Consider the following 6000-nt stretch of genomic DNA (forward strand, 5'->3'; position numbering starts at 1 on the left):
AGCTGGAGGGGGCACAGGCGCTTGGCTGTCCTAAGTGATTTGGCTCTGGTCTCACAACAAATTCTCAGAAGGCGGAGTTTGATTGGCCACCATCCACTGGTCCTGCAGGAAGCCCACGGGGAACCTCACCCCGACAAGCGTTTCTACCAGATACTTCTTTCTGCCACAGGGCATTGTCTACCAGAAAGGAGTTTTAGTGAATAGGATTTTTACCATCTTGGTGCATCTCACGTACATCCAGTCCTTATTTTTATACAGCTTTGCAAAGTGGAGGCCTGGTGGTCTCATTGGGGGCTAGTTAGAGGTTGCTTGTTCAAAAAATGTGTGTGTTCCCAGTGGGAAATGCTACTGCCCATGTCTCACTTGTGGAGCTTCCTGCCATTTGTGAAGCCGTGTTTCTTCTCTGCACGGGAAGCCCAGAGGCGGGGACGGGCCTGCCCTGGGCTCCCAGCTGCGTCTCTTGGTTGCATCATTTTCTCTTGTGCTTGATTTAATCTCCTGTTGTTTTTTTGAATTTAGGGTAGCCCTGGTGTAGAGTCTTACAAAGTCCACAGCAGTGTACAGTAGTGTCCTAGGCCGTTAAACTCACTCTCCACTCACTCACTGACTCCCCCAGGGAAGTCTTCCGTCCTGCAGGCTCCACTCACGGTGAGTACCCTAGATGGGCGTGCTATTTCTTGTTTATGTTTCGTGCCATATGTTTACTGTACCTTTTCTATGTGCAGCTGTGTTTACATACATGGATACTGTTGTGTTACAACTGCCCACAGTATTCAGTACAGAACATGCGGCACAGGTGTGCAGCCTGGGAGCACCGTCTAGCCCAGGGGTGCAGTGAGCTGGACCATGTGGGTCTGTGTGAGTGCAAAGCGATCACCTAACAAGGTGTTTCTCAAAACGCATCCCCGTTGTTGAGTATGACAGTATTTCCAAAATACATTTCGTAAAACCTATGGGGTAAAATTTTGTTATTTCTTCCTGATAAGGTATGCATATTCTTTAAGATAGTTATAATCAGTTTTTTGTAAAGTTTATTTCCCAATTACAGTCACTCTTCACCCAATTAAATATTTCTTATTTCTACCTCCTGTTAATTAAAAAATACTTACACTCATATGCTAGTTGCCAGACAGAATAGTTTTTTAGCAATATATATTTTCCTGTTATATTAAATACATATAAAATGTTTGATAATAGTATAAAACAAAATTGAAGGACTTATTTATGAGTTTTAAAATAAATTCTAATTATTCCCCAAAGCCCCAAAGCTAGAGTGTATTACACTCGTGCACACATACTTACTGAAGAGATAGAATTCCCACTCTCACTTTTTTTGCTTCATCAATAACTCATAGTTTCAGCCACACGTTATATTACATTGTTTTAAATTAAGTAATAAGAAACAGACTGTTAGCTCTATATAACTTTAATCATGACGTTAGTAATCTCTTGCACATAGTGATCTCCTACGAGATGTATTCCTAATTTTTTAAAACAAATAAGTCCTCATTTTGAGATACAAATTTCACACTTATTTGAACTGAAAAATGAACTTCTACTTTTCTGAGAAAAAAGCCTGATTTATTTGATTGATTTGATAATAAAGACTACTAATTGGTAAAGTTTACATGGTTATTATTTTCCATAAATTGGATTAATTAAATCTGCACTCCAAGGGTTAGTAAACTCTATAAAAATATTGTACTGGTAAAAGTGTACTGAAATTACTGCATTGCTTTTTAACTTCCCAAGCCTTTTTGATTACATCAGATTAAACTCTTTGCCTCCAAGAATGAAATAGCAGTGGGTATCAAGTAACTGTAATTGGCAGTCACTTGATAAGTCTTAGAAAAGCCTTTTCTGCCTACTTCCCAAAAACCGAGAAGGAAGTGACTCTTGTGATTGAATAGCAAATCCTTTTAAAAGTCATATGGTTTCAAACTCCATAAAACTGAAAAAATTATTAGGTGGTAGATCATTAGAAGTAATTTTTGACTATAGATAAGTGAACATTTGGCACATAACTTGAAAACATACTTAACAAATTAAGTGGTATTACTACAACAAAACTCCTCTGCTACCGGGGTCTGGCCTCGGCGGGTCTCTGGGTCCCCGAAGGAGGAACGGCTCAGTGAAGGAAACAGACACCAGGTGGAGAGCCTGCCGGAGGACGGCTGGGCTCTGTAGGCCTGGCCGACTCCCCGAAAAGAATCAATCTTTCTTTTTATAGGGGAGGTTATACAACAGTCAATGGAGCAGGTGCATAGTGTAATTATTAAAACAGAAACAGTTACCATAGAAATAACTTCAAAAAGTACAGGAGGTTTTACAGATCAATCATGTCAAACAAAGAAATAACTTTGAAAAGTACAAGAGGTTTTATAGATCAATCATGTGAAACAAAGTTTATTTTGACCAAGAGGGTTATCAATCAGCTAGCCAATGAAGTTATATGGGCACAAACTTTCAGGTGCCAATTAATAACTAAATGTTGCCCTGGCTGGCATAGCTCCGTGGATTGAGCGCAGGCTGTGAACCAAAGTGTCTCAGGTTCAATTCCCAGTCAGGGTACATGCCTGCGTTGCAGGCCATGACCCCCAGCAACCGCACATTGATGTTTCTCTCTGTCTCTCTCTTTCTCCCTCCCTTCCCTCTCTAAAAATAAGTAAATTAAAAAAAATAACTAAATGTCTACTAAGGTTCTATAGATTTGTTTAAAAAGGGTGCAAGGGGTGATTTAAAAGTCAGCTATTGTTCATTGAGGTTAGATTGTCTAAGTTAGATAAATGGTCTTTTGCTTAGGTCTGTTGACTTATACAGCTTGGGGGGCCATGTTTTGTATTTGTTTCCATGTATTGCGATTATTACATTTAATTAAAACTCCTTCCTTTTTTACCCACCTGGCCCCATTAATAACCACTTCTGTCCAGAGTATGGGTGGGGTAGTGGCTCTAATAAATCTTGAGCTTTTAAGTTGTGACTCCTTAAGGGGTGTTCCTAGCAACAGCTTCCTTCAGCCTTCTGGCAGCTGGTCTGCCCATAGTTTAATTTTGTCCTTAACTTTCCAGGTGGGGGAAGTAGGCAGCATTAGGGTTGTTAGGGGTTTCTATTCTGTAGTCAATAAGTCATTTCACGCAGAATCAGAGGCATCATGCAGATTTTTTGTTATAAAGCACAGGTATCTAAAACCCCACCACCTATTGCTAGCAGGGACAGGCATACAGGAGGAGATAGGCAGGAGATCTGGCCACAGTCGCCTCTGCTGTGCAGATGCGTCTCACCCGACCCGACTGTGTCAAGGGTTGGCTGTTGGTCGGCTCCCGACACTCTGCTTGCTCCCTTCTGTTTCAGCCAGGTTTCTCTGCAATTAGATCATTAAGAAGGAAAAACTGGAATAGAATTGTTAAACATTGTCTTATTCTATTAGTAAAAAGTATTTATTCAATTCATCCATCAATATATGAACCAACAGGGGAAAAAGGCTCCATCTATTTGAGATGAATTTTCTTTTTAACACTTTATTATCAAAAAATTTAAACATAAACTAAAATAGAGAGTGTAGTAAAGTGTACCCTCACCAGCTTCAACAATTATCAATATCCTCCTGCTGTTTCTAATTTAAGGAAGGGTATTTCTTTTTTTTAAGATTTTATTTATTTATTTTTAGAGAGGGAAGGGAGGGGGAAAGAGAGAAACATCAATGTACAGTTGCTGGGGGCCATGGCCTGCAACCCAGGCATGTGCCCTGACTGGGAATCGAACCTGCAACACTTTGGTTCACAGCCTGCGCTCAATCCACTGAGCTATACCAGCCAGGAGGAAGGGTATTTCTAACCTATATTATACTTTCATGATTATGTCTTAGTCAGTGTGGGCTGCTATAGCAAACTGCCATAGACTGGGTGGCTTATAAACTACAGAAACTTATGCCTCATAGTTCTTGAGGCTAGGGAGTCCAAGGTCAAGGGGCCAGCAGATTTGGTGACGGGTGAGATCCTGTTTTCTGGTTCATAGAAGACTTTCTTTTCTGTGTTTTCACAAGGTGGAAGGGGTGGGAACTCTCTGAGGTCTCTTTCCTAAGGGCACTAATCCTATCCATGAGGGCTGCACCTTCGTGACCTAAGTGTCTTCCAAAGGCCCGACCTCCAGACACCTTCACATTGGGGGTTAGGTTTCAACATAGGAATTTGGGGGTGTGCACGCACAAACATTCAGCCCACAGCAGTTTATATATCAACTATTTTAATATTGGAATAGATATGTTTAATACTTAGGGCCTTATGATAGGAAATCTTGGCTTATAATGCATATTTTTATTGCAGGGAATCATATCCTCACTAGTATAAAATAATGTGAAATTAAAACATGAAAATTCTTTTAGAAAACATAGGAGCAAAAGTTTTAAGGATCACTTGTTGAGGAAACGACAGTTGTCTGAAGTGTGAACCTTCACTGGTTTCCCACCCGGACAAGTCTTCCCCAATTCCTCAGCCTGGCTCTGTGCTTTTCTGGTGCGTGCAGGCCCTACGCGTTGTTCGTCAGCCACTCTTGTGGGGACAGGAGAAGGTGAGAAAGTCTGACATGGCTTGTAGAGTATCCCTCGGGTGTCTGGCAACCACAGACTGTGACTCGGTGGGTGCAGGGTAGGGCCCCAGCAGCTTTACTCGTGGGTTAGTCCCGGTGAAAAGATGCCAGTGCAGGTGACAGATCCACCTCAGACAGCCCTTCCCAGGCTGGAGCCTCGAGAGGCAACACTCACGGGCCGGGCCAAGGAGATGGCCAGACCCTGTCTTTATTGAACATGTTTACACAATATGTACTTTGTTTGTTGTGGATTTTTTTACATTAGTTTAGATTTTTAAAAAATATTGCACTGAAGTAGTATTTGTATCAACTACGGAGGGTTTTGTTTGTGAATGCCTCTCTACCTTCACCTGTTTCTGGACTTGTTTAGAGAGCTGTTTCTCAAAAACCCCCTGGTGGGCAGCACCTATGCCAGACTGTGTGTGTGTGTTTGCTTCTTTGGGTAGGTTGACTGGAAGTCATGGACCGTTTCTCTCCCTCTGAAAGGAGGAACAGCTCTCCCAAGAATGGTGAGGAAACCCCACGGAGATTCCTGCAAAACAAGCGGCTGCACGTTAAGCATCAGGCTGCAGCCAAGGGGCGCTGCGATGCCGTGCCCCGCCTCCCAAACCTCCCCTGCCCCGGCCCTGACCGTCCTTCCCACTTTAGAGAAGCCCTTTGTTCCCGGCACCAGAGGCCTGGCTGGGACCCTACCCTGCCATCTTGCCATCCTTTTGTCAAAACCTGGAAATACTATACATTTCTGCCAAGCCTGTCACAAGTGTCATTTTTTTTATATCATGAAAAACAAGAAACAAATACATACCCTATAAACACACACTCAGTGAAGTAAAGGGAAGAAATGGGCAAAACAGACTAAAAGTTCTGTCTTTGCCTCTGTGTTTCCCAAAACAGTTTTAGGATTGGCACTATTTTTCCCTTCCTCCACGCAGTAAGTTTCTAACAACTTCTTATATTCTGGATCTGTCCATTTAAAATGAAAAAAAAAAAAAGGTATAATCCTACCCACATGACCCACATGTAGGAGAAAAATTACATTTGATCAGTGTATTTAGTCTGGCTTTTGAAAGAGGACTCACCATTGCCAACCCTTTTAGTTTTGGCATCTTGTTTCTTTAGCTTCTTTTTGGCTATCTTCTGGAACTGAAGATACCCTGCAGTGGCAGAGAGGAGCAAACTCTGCCACTGCAGGGTACTCTAGGCCTTCAACCAGAAACAGATTCCAAAAAGCATTCTGAAATTCTACTTTATTCATTTTGAAAAATGATAATCTAGCTTCCTTAAGGATTGAACATAACAATGAAAATGTCATTGTTTAAACTATAAATTAATTATACTTTCAGGTACCTGCATCTTAGCATGTCAAACTCCGGAATCATTTTTTAAAAGATTTTATTTATTTTTAGAGAGAGGGAA

At 41.5% G+C, this 6000-nt stretch overlaps 1 long non-coding RNA gene across 1 annotated transcript; it reads right to left on the reverse strand.

Annotated features, from left to right (window-relative positions):
• Nucleotides 1-5503: 5503 nt before the first annotated feature.
• On the reverse strand, nucleotides 5504-5721 carry LOC118497270. Its single transcript, XR_004899793.1, has 2 exons — nucleotides 5664-5721; nucleotides 5504-5547 (listed from the first exon to the last, which is right to left on the reverse strand). It is a non-coding gene; the product is annotated as an uncharacterized LOC118497270 (long non-coding RNA).
• Between the last annotated feature and the right edge of the window lie 279 nt (nucleotides 5722-6000).

Source organism: Phyllostomus discolor, chromosome 11 (assembly GCF_004126475.2).
Source record: "Phyllostomus discolor isolate MPI-MPIP mPhyDis1 chromosome 11, mPhyDis1.pri.v3, whole genome shotgun sequence".
In the NCBI taxonomy this organism is placed as follows: domain Eukaryota; kingdom Metazoa; phylum Chordata; class Mammalia; order Chiroptera; family Phyllostomidae; genus Phyllostomus; species Phyllostomus discolor.